The 11,860-nt window shown below is 37.4% G+C and overlaps 1 long non-coding RNA gene across 1 annotated transcript; it reads right to left on the bottom strand.

Annotated features, from left to right (window-relative positions):
- Positions 1–6,047: 6,047 nt before the first annotated feature.
- Positions 6,048–6,738, bottom strand: LOC133789961 (uncharacterized). The gene is made up of 2 exons (XR_009873807.1): positions 6,480–6,738; positions 6,048–6,284 (listed from the first exon to the last, which is right to left on the bottom strand). It is a non-coding gene; the product is annotated as an uncharacterized LOC133789961 (long non-coding RNA).
- Between the last annotated feature and the right edge of the window lie 5,122 nt (positions 6,739–11,860).

Here is an 11,860-nt window from a genome sequence, read left to right on the forward strand (position 1 = left end):
GGCAAGGAGAAAGCCAACCAACCATGAGTGTAGCAGGCATGAAGCGGCGTGTACATGTTTGGTTTGCCTGGCTGCCACAGCCAGTGGATTTTGGGAGATGATTGTAATAAAACCTAGATTTTGTCGTTTAGCCAACTTGGTTGTATTTATATGTTGTAAATATTTCTAAACAGTATTTTGGGATCCCAAGTGTTAAACTTTTATGATTTTCAATGGTATAGAGTTAATTATAAAGTTTTTACTCTGATTATGACTTAATTACACTTTTGCTTTAAAAACCTTGATTAGTGAGTGATTGCACGTTTTAAACTCACTTAGTAATGACTCTAAGGTAGTAGGGCGTTACAAAAATAATGAATATTAAATGAAAAATAATTGAATACACGGTCAACAGATGTTTAAGACTCGGTCAAAAACGTCCAAAGGCAAGTCAAGAGGTTAAGGGATGAATCAAGCTCGGATTTCTCGGAGTTCAAAAAACCACTCCTAGGGCCAATATATCGCCCACCCTGGGCGATATATTGCCTGACCCTATATCCCGAGGGCTCGTGATTTCGTTCGTGCGAAGTCAACGTGTTTTCTGTATCTCCCGTGCTACGATATATTGCCTCTAAGGCTGCGATATGTCAACATACGTAGATAATTTAAATGCGTTTTTGCACGAATTTAGGATAATTAGAGTTGATTAATCAGGTTTGACTGAGTAATACTTGATTCCAGCAAGGTCTGGAAGGGTCTAGAGCTTCTAGAAACTTCTATTATTGAATTATCCATTTAAAATGCTTAAATCCTCAAATAAACAAGATTGTGACAAGTGTCATGCTCTTAATGGTTCTGGAAGATTCTAGATTTTGTAGAACTTTATTTTATTTAAACTATAATAAACTCCTTAAATAAACATGATTATGACAAGTGTCGTGCTCTTAATGGTTCTATCTAAACCTTAGGTTATAATTAAAATATTTCTATGACCAAAAATATTAATCAAACCTTATGTTATAATTAAGATTTCTAAACTATAGGTTAAACTTATAAAATCCATAACTATTGTTATGAGTGTCCTACTAAGTCCCGGTTTGAACCAAAATCCACGAAATCTAAAATACTACAAACTACTACTAACTATGTAGCTAGCTAAGTAAACATTCTGGGACTCTACAATTCTCCCCTACTACAAAGAATTTCGTCCTTGAAATTTACTTACCAAACAATTCTGGATACCGAGCTTGCATGTCCTCCTCCATCTCCCACGTTACCTCCTGCTCAGAACTATTATTCCATAGGACTTTGACTATTGGAATACTCTTAGACCGTAATTCCTTCATCCCTCTATTTAGGATGCTAACCGGTCGTTCCTCGTAACTCAAGTCTTTCTGGAGTGCTATCGTATCATACTTAAGGACGTGAGATGGGTCTGACACATATCTACGCAGCATTGAGATGTGGAACACATTATGGCTATCTGCTAGAGCTGGCAGTAGGGCTAATCTATATGCAACTACTCCCACTTTGTCCAATATCTCAAAATGACCTATAAACCTAGGACTAAGCTTGCATTTCTTCCCGAACCGCTTCACACCTTTGATAGGAGATATCTTTAAGAAGACTTGATCTCTGACTTTGAATTCCACATCACGCCGCTTGGCATTCGCATAACTTTCCTGACGGCTCTAAGCAGCGAGCATACGCTTTCTAATCAGCGCTACTGCATCCTGAGCTTCTCTAACAGCTTCGGGTCCAAGTAGTTGCCTTTCTCCTACCTCATCCCAATGTAACGGTGATCGACACCTCCTTCCATAAAGTAGCTTGTAGGGTGCCATCCCGATTGTTGACTGGTAGCAATTGTTGTAGGAAAATTCTATCAGTAGCAAATACTTATTCCATGATCCTCCAAAATCAAGTACACAAGGGCGCAACATATCTTCCAAAATCTGTATGGTATGCTCGGAATGACCGTCTGTCTGAGGATGAAATGCCATACTAAGACTTAACTTGGTACCCATGGCTTGCTGCAAGCTTCCCCAAAATCTCGATGTAAACACTGATCCTCTATCAGATACTACTGTCTTAGGAATTCCATGCAGTCTTACGATTTCTTGAACATAAATGTTTGCGTATTGATCTGCTGTATATGAAGTCTTGACAGGCAAGAAATGAGCTGACTTGTTCAATCTATCTATTACTACCCAAGCCGAGTCGTGCTGCTTATTCATTCGAGGCAAACCCGTCATGAAATCCATGGCTATATCGTCCCATTTCCATTCGGGAATGCTAAGTGGTTGCAATAAGCCTGCAGGCCGCTGATGTTCTGCTTTCACTTGCTGGCATACTAAACATTTAGACACATATTCCGCTATATCTTTCATCATTCCTGGCCACCAATACATTGCTTTAATGTCGCGAGTCATCTTGGTCGACCTTGGGTGAACTGAGTATGGGGTATTGTGTGCTTTTTCTAAAATCTTCATCTTAATCCCTTGATCATTTGGCACGCATACCCGATCCTTATATCTCAATAACCCCTATCTTGATATTGAGAAATCTGTGGCCTTGCCTTCTTTAACTACATCCATATGTCCTACTAATGTGTCATCATGCCCTTGCCCAATCCGTATTTATTCTAACAAACTTGACTGGATAGACAAGTTAGCCAGCTTACCGATGACTACTTCGACGCATCGCAGTAGACTACAAACTTATCATTGGGTGTTGGTACACAAAGTACTGGTGATGAGCACATCTTATCCTTAAACAACTGGAAGCTCTCTTCATTCTTATGAGTTCAGTTGAACCTCTGCTGTTTTGGGTTAGGTTGGTAAGCAGAGTGGCTATCTCAGAAAAACCCTTCTACAAACCTCCGATAATAGGTTGCTAGTCCTAGAAAACTTCTTACCTCAGACGTGTTCTTTGGTCTTGGCCAATCCTTCACATCCTCTACTTTAGTTGGGTCTACAACAACTCCTTCCTTGGATACTATGTGGCCGAGGAATGCTACTTGTGAAAGCCAAAATTCGCAGTTCTTGAACTTGGCGTAAAGTTGATGCTCTTTTAGTCGCAACAAGATCAATCTTAAATGTTCCTCGTGCTCGTCTTCGTCCTTTGAGTACACCAAAATATCGTCGATGAACACTACGACGAATTTGTCCAAGTAATCCTTGAAGACCCTGTTGATTAAATCCATGAATGAGGCTGGAGCGGTGGTAAGACTGAAATACATAACTAGAAATTCATAATGCCCATAACGAGTTCTAAAAGCTGTCTTAGGAACATCCTTTTCCTGTACCTTGAGCTGATGATACCCGGACCGTAGATCGATCTTTGAAAACATGATTGCTCCTCGAAGTTGATTGAACAAGTCGTCAATAAGGGGTAATAGGTACTTATTCTTAATCGTCACTTTGTTTAGCTCGCGGTAATCTATGCACATTCACATATTTCTGTCCTTCTTCTTCACAAATAGAACTGGTGCTCCCCATGGCGAATGGCTCGGTCTAATGAATCCCAAGTCTAAGAGTTCTTACAGCTGCGTCTGTAACTCCTTGAGTTCGGTAGGTGCCATCTGATATAGTGGCTTGGAGATGGGCTTGGTGCTCGGTACTAGTTTGATTGTGAAGTCAATTTCCCGAGTCGGCGGCAATCCTGGTAAGTTGTCAGGAAATACTTTTGGAAATTCCTTTACAAAGTGGACATCTCCAACCTTTAGTGGTGTTTCCTTTACGACATCCGTGACGCTGACTAAAAATGCATGACATCCTTTTTCTATCATCCTCTGAGCTTTGAGAGATGAAATAAGCGGTGTGTGTAGCCCTGAAACCTTTCCCATAAAGCATAGTTTCTGATCGTCAGGAGTCTCGAACATTACTTGCTTACATCTGCTGTCGATGGTTGCGCCATGCCTTACTTGCCAGTCTATTCCCAGTATCACATCGAAGTCTTTGATCTCCATTTCTATCAGGTGTACTTCTAGTTCTATGTCCTCAATTTTGATCGGTACACCTCGTACTATCCGTGATGATAGGACTATTTCACCTGAAGGCAATTCTGTTACAAACCTAGTTCTAAATCTTTCACAAGGTTTGTATAATTTTTCTATCATTCCTAACAAGATATACGAGTGAGTGGCTCCCAAATCAAATAATACAGAACATACATTATTGAGGATAGGAATCTGACCTGTGACCACTTTATTGCTAGCGTTACCTTCTCCTTGGGTTAAGGCAAAGACCTTGGCAGGAACCATCTTATTGTCCCTTTTCTCCTCTGTCTTGAGCTGGGAACATTCTCTCTTCCGGTGTCCTTCCTGACCACATTTGTAGCATCCCTTGGCATTTGCACGGCACTCACTAGGATAATTCTTTTGGCACTTAGCACATTGTAGGCATTCTATATAACTTGGCCTATTACCTCGATTGTTGGTCCGTGCCCTTTTATCGTTATCGGACTGCTTATTGTCAGGATTCCGTCTCTTCTGACCATTATTGTTGCTGGACTGATGGTTTTTGTTTTGACCATTCTGAGGTTGACTTTGCTGTTTAGGATCAGGCTTAATGGCCTCCTCTTTACTAACATTCGCCTGAAGCCTTTCTACTTTTATAGCTGTTTCTAGAACATCGGCATAAGTAGTATTTCTCGGGTTTTCTAGCTTAACCCCTAACTCAATCTTTGGTCTAAGTTCTTTGACGAACTTGGTAACCCTCAGAAAGTCAGTTGCAACCATCTCTGGTGCAAATTTGGCTAGTCGATCGAACTTCCGAGCATACTCTGCTACTGATAAGTTCCCTTGCTTCAGACCAGTGAACTTCTCGAATTTTGTAGCGATGACAGCTAAGTTGTAGTACTTTTTGTGGAGCAACTCCACAAATCTGGTCCAAGTCATGGGGGGACATCGTGAGTTTGTTAAACTAAGTCCCACCATATTCTAGCATCCTTCTTGAGCAGAGATGAAACGCAGGATATGCGGTTCGCATTGTCGAGATTCATGTGCGCTAGGATCGGTTCTACATTTCTGAGCTATTCTTCTACCTCGAAGGGGTCTGTTGTCCCTTCAAAGTTCAGAGCGTGTTGCTTATAGAACCGCTCATAGATTGGCTCCATGTGCTGAGCTGGGTATGGCGCATAGTTTTCCATTGGACAACCCCCATAAGGACCTACTTGATGGGGTGCTAGAGCCATTTGCTGTGGTTGCGGCTGAGGCGGAGGCTGAGTCTGAGTCTGAGTCTGTAGTCGCTGTTGCTGCAGTAATTCCTCAACTTACTGTCGTAGCCTGGCAATTTCTACAGTGTTGTCAACCGGCGGTGGCGGCGCACTTCGGTTAGTAGCACTAGTGGTAGCATGAGCTCCTCTTCTGTGAACTGGAGGGGCTTCATTGCTCTCAGGAGCGGCGTTGGAGGCATTGGCATTGGCATTGGTGCAAGCAGACCTTCTGAGTGACATCTTTAGGGAATGAAAATATCTCCTTTTTGGCTTTAATAAAATAATAAATATTAAATGAAAAATAATTGAATACATGGTCAACAGATGCTTAAGACTCGGTCAAAAACACACTACAAGAAAAAAAAATGCTTTTAATAAGACCAAAAATGTGTTATCAAAACATACCATAACACTTTTTGACGTGTTAAGACCGACTATGTTATCGTAGGTTAGGGTACTTTACATAACACTTTATCATTGTTATACAGATGTGTTATAATACTGTCAACAATAACACACTTTCTGTGTTATTTTAATAAATAGATAAGTATTTAATTATATTATTTATAGTCGATTATATAACACATTTCAATACTTACAAATTTGTGTTATGCTATACTTTAGTATAACACATTTTTTGTGTTATATAATGAAGTTTGCATAACAAAATTCTTTACTTATAAAAAGTGTGATTGTAATAGATATTATAACACATTTTTCGTATTATTTTAATATTTAGATAAGTTTAAATTCTCATTATATATTCATTTATATAACACTAATTTATTCTATTATATGTTTTATTTTTTATTTATATAATTAAAATTAGCTTTCTAATATATCCTAGCATCATCAAATGAACTTGATTTTCAAATAACAAAAAGTAAAAACATTCAACATTGTATTAACAACCCACAAATTAGTTTAAAACATTCAACACTGTCATCAACAACAAAATGTTCTTTAAGTATTCAAGTAGTCTTAAATATTCAACATATTGAAAAGTTACTACTTTCAGCACAAAATATTCTACAGCTGCCCAACACAAAGCCTTTAAAATTAAGTATCATTTTCTATTTCGCTTGTCACATCTGCAAAATAAACAAAGAAATGTTTTATTGTTATTATCTAGCATCACAAATTACTTTAAGAAAAATGTTATGGAAATTATTTCTAAGAGAGGACACCACATACAAAATAATGAATTCACAACTACACCAAAGCAAACAAAGAAACCAAACACTAAATTATAAGACATTGGTTCTTTTTTTAGTATGAAAATGTACCTCTTGGAATAACGTTTTTAGAAGGCCATGCAACTGTGGAACCAACTGCTTCTTGTACTATAAGCATCACAATATTAGGACGAAATAAGTAAGATTCTGGTACAATATCAGCATTAACCCATACTCGCATAAAATCTGGTCCAAGAGGCTTTCCATGTACAGTTAACTTTGGATCACTAGAATCCCAACGACCTTCAGCAACAATTACATCTGCCCAGTCAAGCAAGTAGCAAGCATTCTTCGCTTCTGTAAATTTATGTCTTTTTTCTAGTGCAATACTTTACCAAATTGATTTTAAAGACAATAGACTAATCAAATCTTAAAGAGTTTTTCACTGAAATATGCAATGTGCAAGAACTGAATATGCTAATGTTAACTTATACCCAGTTCAACTAATGCAAGGCATTATTATTATGCCAACTAACTAATACATTACTAAATATGTTGGCATAGGAACTCAAACATAAATAATATAATTACATTGTTCCAAAAAGAGTAAAGAATAGTCATAAACTGAGCATTCCACATCTAATATGCAGTATCTTTTCAACAAATTAGTATTATCAGCCAGCAAAGAACTAGATAAGCCTGCACAAAATGTAAGTAAGCCGTCCTTAATTTGGCAACTAGAAAACTTTGGATTCCTCATCAGCAAAATCAACACAGAAATCAACATAAAATCAAGTTTAACAGCCAAACTCATTTCAGACAGCAATTTCAATATTATCCACAAGCGAAACACCAGTTAAAACTTGGATTACCAAGCACAATCATTTCTCTTCACACAAACATGACCTTATATAGAAATATATACTCTATGCACAAGATTAAAACACTTTGAAACCTACAACACTTATTATTTTTATTTCAAGCTTTGAGATCTAAAATACTGAACTCAAGGTTAGTTCAAACTTGAGATCATTCCAAGATGGGTGTAAAAATTTTATATGCACACTCCATCTTGAGGGGAGTATTAAACACTGTAATTAATTAGTTACCTAATTAGTTAAATTTTATGTTTAGTGAGTTGTTATTTAACCAGCTATATAAGCTGGATTTATTCACCTTTGTACAGAACACTTTTCACAGAAAGAATAACAAGAAAGTTTTCTCTCTTTTGTTTCTAATACTATGCCTCAAGTCCATGAAAGGCAGCCACGCCTGAGAATTTTGTTTTTAAAATTTGGTTATTAAAGGAAAGACAATTAAGATAACATTTATCTTCATCTTCAAGCAATGACTAGACTAATCTCAATTGAAAATTTCTAGGGTCTCTTACAATTAATATATTTCATGCCAATAGTAAATTCTTAGTTTCAAGCTGAACTAGTTATTTCACAATAGATGTATGAAGATTCCAGGATATTATAATAAAAAAAATGAGAAGAACAAAAACCTACCCAGCGAGCATCTGGTATGAGGCAACCAAGTCACCGAACAGAAACACGTTTGAAGGTTTTATAATTTTCAGAGACTTGATGTCCTTCATCTTTTAACTTCTTCAAAATCTTATCAATATTCTCTTTTCCCTGAGAAACCCTTTTTCAGTTTAGTTCCTCAACTATATGCATAAAAATAAAAGCCATGCATATAATAATTTTACCTCAACAACAGGAAAATAAACACATTTCAGCCGCACATTGGCTTCAAGAATAACAGAAATTTCATTGTTGTAAAAGCAAGTTTTCCTTTTTGACATGATGAATAATTTCTTATAATAAAAAATATAACAAAAAAAAATGATATTTTGACGTGGGAGTCAGTGCCAAAGACATACAAATACACACAAATAATGATGAAGTATAAACCCATGAAACATCAAGCAAAGTGAGGAATTGGTAATGTACATAACACACTTTAGTTATAATACTCAACATACTTCTATATGATAGAAAGTCTAAAACTTCTACCAAATTAATTCTACTTAGGTGGAATATATTACACCTAACCTATCATATATGTTCAGACTAAATACCTTTATTCACATATATCTCAGTGAAGCATTCATTCAAACACCTCTAAGGCATTATTTGAAAACTTAGTAATATATACTTTAAAAAAGCAAGCAAGACCATAAAAAACAATCAAACAAAAAAAATTACAAACAAATTGATACAAACATTAATTAACACAAATACACTCTATATATATAAGTTTAGCCTACATATAAACATCCATTCAAATTCCAAAACTCACAAAATCTGAATAGTTATCACCATTATATCAAACTAATCAGTTATTATGACACTACAATTGTAACATAATAACCAATAACCAATAACCAATACATACTAGATAATAACCAATATGAGAATCATTCAAACACTACAATTGTAACATAATAACCAATACATTCATATTTATTTTAAGCAAAATGACACCAAAAATGATGTCAAAAGTTGGTAATAAGAGCCTATATATCTTCCTTTTTGAAACCTTTCTTCTGTGAGAAGGGGCAATAAGAAAACTAACATATATAAAACAAGAAGTAAAAAAGGCTATGCTATATGTGTATGCCAACATGCAATAAGTACATTCATACAAGTATATGTTATAATGAAACCAATCAAACAAACAAACACAATTCAATTATAGGATAATCATAGACAAGTCTACATAAAATCGAACAACATTTTCCCTACACTAGCAACCAACCATCTGCCAATATCAATTCAAACAGCACACAAGTTTTCTTCCTTATCTCCGCAGCACACAAATTTCTTAGATCCTACTTCACTAAAACACACAAGTTCTCAACCTTCCTTTACACAGCAACATACAGTAACAATCCCAGAACCTACTACACTATGGATGAATATTTAAGATATTCAAACTCCTCTAATATTTTCATAGTATTAAAATAAAAGTTAGAGGCATACCTCTTGCAAACTGTTGCCAAAAAAGTTTCTTTGAAGTTCATCTCAGCACATAAACACTTTTACAATGTAATAAGATATAATGAAAGTAAGTCAAATCTGAATTCAATGAGTAGTCAAATTGTGAGTCTACGCATAGAAGGTTGATAAAGCATTATTCAAATCATAAACTACGAGTTTTACTATCGAGAAACAAATAATTAGCATCAATCTGTAATAAACATAGAGTTTTATACATGCAGCTCCCAAAGTTCAAGAAACTAAACAAAAAGAAATGAACTTAGGCTCAAACAAATCAGCATACTCTAGAGTATTTTACACATGCAGTTCCCAAAGTTCAAGAAACTAAACAAAAAGAAATGAACTTAGAATCAAACAAAAATAGGTTGTCTTTTCTGAGCAGCAAGCAAGACAACACTTCACTACAGAGAATAAAGAGATGGGGACAGTTGTAACGCCCTGGCTACCCCAAAACAGTTACGGTGAACAGTGGACCGGAAGTTTGACTCACTACCTGAGTCCTTTGGTAAAAAACGTGCTCTAAGTGTAATTAACAAGTTAGGGTATAAAAACCAATAAAAAGGAAATGGAGATTTTCATTACAAACAGCTCTGCAGAGCTAAACAAAATATTTACAAGTGGTTCTCAATTCAAAATGGTCATTACAGTTTTAAATTTACAATCCCGTCGACCTAAGCGGCAAAAATAAGGTAAACCCCCTAGTTCCTCTGAGAACTCCTTGGCCGTGGTGGTCATGCGGCCGCATATGTACACATCACCACATCAGCTCTCCACTCAAGGCTAGGTGAGCTTTTCTTTCCCTTTACCTGCACCACATAGCACCCATGAGCCAAAGCCTAGCAAGAAAACATAACACTTTTCATAAACATTATCAAATGATTATCATTATAATCACACTGAACATAAAGCTTCCGAACAAACGAGTGAACATCACATGTTCGAGCGGGGGAGAGTGGCTGCTAGGTAAGCCACTAGCCTCCAAGCGCTTATTTCATTCATCGACCCTCGGGGTCGGTCTGGCATTAATGCTCTTTGAGCCATTCAATGCTAATAGTCGATTAGATCTAATCTTTGTTGGCTTGCGTGATACACGCTAAGGCCGTTCTGACTAATGAGTCAGTGCTATGTGACCAGTGTCCAGTATCACTGCCGAACCTGACTAATAAGTCACAGCTTCACAGCTGATACTAACACCTTTGCCAATTCTGACTGATGAGTCAGTGCCCAGTACCACCGCCGAACCTGACTAATGAGTCACAACTTCACAGTTGATACTAGCACCTTTGCCAAACCTGACTAATGAGTCAATACCATGCACAAGTGAGCAACTTATGCTAAGCATTCTATATTCAATCCATGTCCATATTACACAACCAACATGCCTCACGAATATCCATGCATGTCACACTTGGGGTGCAGTTTTCTTACCTCTGGTTTGAGCAATAATGAATAAAAGAACAACTCTGAGAACAATCGACCTTTTGGTCCTTTAGCGGTTACCTAGTCATAACCAATTATGGGATTCCATCAATAAAATGAATAATAAAAGGTTCCCAAACCAAAACCTAACCTCCGGGACATCAAACACTACTCAACCGGGTAGTAGGTTCAACCCCGAGGCCTTAGGCTTGAATCCCCATGCTAAAAACACTATTTTGGCCAAAAATGCCTTAAGGGCCGCGGCCCTCCTTGGCCATGCCGCAGCCCGCCCCTCAAACAGAGGCGCCCAAACTCAGCATTCCCCAAGGGTCGTGGCCCACCCTGGCCATGCCGCGGCGCAAGCTCCAGTTCAGCCAAAACCCCTGTTTTTCTTCCCTTGCGTTTTCTCTTGAACCAACCCTTCAAACCCAATTAAAACACCAAACTAACACCCAATTAAACCTCTAAACATCACCCATAACTCTCCCTTATCATAACCCAAGTAAAACACCACATAAACTCCCCTTGATTCCAACTTTCCACACCAAAATCTAGAGCTGAAATCTTAAAACGAAAACAGAGCATACATGAAAACTAGTGGCTAAAAGCTTACCTCAAGTTCAGGTTATGGTGCTCTTCCACAGTGGAACACTCTCCCAAAGTACCAAGGCCTAGCTCCCAAGCTCAAATCCTCAACAAGATCACAAAAACTCACAAGGAAAATGAAGGAAGGAGAATGTATGAGAAGGAGAAGAAGAAAACTCTGTTTTTGGTTCTGTTTATTCTACAGCCTCCAAACATCATATATATCCAAGCCAAAAGACTAAAATACCCCTAGGTCTTTTAAAGCTTCTAAAGCCACTTCAAGGGTAATTTTGGCACTTTCCATTTACACCGTTAATCATAATTAACGCTTCCCAATTCCCGCTAATCTCAATATACTCAAACACCAATAATTCACATCCCGTTACCCTTTAATGCCCGGTAACACTCTAATCATTAAAACACCCCGAGACTCACCCCGAGCCCCGAGCTTAAGCCTGTTATGACCAAACCGTTAATTAA

Source organism: Humulus lupulus, chromosome 7 (assembly GCF_963169125.1).
Source record: "Humulus lupulus chromosome 7, drHumLupu1.1, whole genome shotgun sequence".
Taxonomy (NCBI): Eukaryota; Viridiplantae; Streptophyta; class Magnoliopsida; order Rosales; family Cannabaceae; genus Humulus; species Humulus lupulus.